We start from the raw sequence: 1,004 nt of genomic DNA on the forward strand, positions 1-1,004 counted from the left end.
GATCTCGGCTGCGTTGCCCCCAGAAATGCTATCGAAAGCATAACCTGCGAGGGAGTCGCTTCTCTCTCTCTCTCCTGCCTTTCCAATCCGAGCAATCCCTCCCTCTGCCAGTTCCCCAGCCAGTTGGGAAGCCAGCCTCGGAATGTCGTCTGGAGCTGTAACGCCAGCCCCCTAGAGTACACAGGCTATGATGGCTTATCACAGACTTACTTGGTTTGTGCATTCTTTTCTTAACTGAATTAATCGACCGGATGTACAAATCAGAGACTCAAGAAACGTTACGATTGAAGGCAGTCTTCGCTTCTTCCCGAGAGCTGGGTCTGCAGAGCTTCTGCTTCCTCTCCTTCCCTGCGGCCGCTCAGCGCTCCTCACTGCCCAGCCCCGCCCTGGCGGCCCACCTCCACTCCTCTCCTTGTCCACGGGCACACGGGGCCCGCTGGCCCTGGGGATGTGCAAAGGCTGTGTAAGAGACGAGACCACGCATGGTAAGTCTTGTGGGGCACGTGACCTTGGTCCCGGCGAGCCAACTCTGCTGTTGAAGAAGGGCAGGAACCCTCAGCCGAATGGAGACAAAGGCCCATGGCTACCTTCTCATAAATGTTACAAAATTCCCTTGTCATATCTTTACATTCCCTATGATTCTTACGTGTCACTTTCAAAACCAAAACTCAAGAGGGGCATGCCCGCCCGGTGGACAAGCGTGAACAAAGCTGAAGAGCAGTCAGTGTGGCCAGCACAACAGAACGAACACGGGCTGGCAGAGAGGCCGCTGGCCAGTAGACCGGGCCCCGACTGGGGGCGCCTTGAGGGCTCATCCAGAGAGGCAGGACGGGTTGAGTCTGGTGACGAGGTTCAGACAAAGGAGCTCGCTTTATGTGTAACCATCATTGTTACATGTAGTCTTTTTATGTCCCTCACCACCGCCTGTCTTTTTTGTCCCCTCACATGGTAGTTCCTGGACCTTTCCTTCAACAGCCTGACTGGGGAGGCCATCTGTGACCTGG

The 1,004-nt window shown here is 55.3% G+C and overlaps 1 protein-coding gene across 1 annotated transcript in view; it reads left to right on the top strand.

Moving 5' to 3' along the window:
- Positions 1-1,004, top strand: part of XRRA1 (X-ray radiation resistance associated 1) — a 73,667-nt gene that overhangs the window by 46,585 nt on the left and 26,078 nt on the right. The gene's annotated exons all lie outside the window — the stretch shown is intronic.

Source organism: Echinops telfairi, unplaced genomic scaffold, assembly GCF_000313985.2.
Source record: "Echinops telfairi isolate 266 unplaced genomic scaffold, ASM31398v2 ScPeMD7_1713;HRSCAF=2227, whole genome shotgun sequence".
NCBI lineage: Eukaryota > Metazoa > Chordata > Mammalia > Afrosoricida > Tenrecidae > Echinops > Echinops telfairi.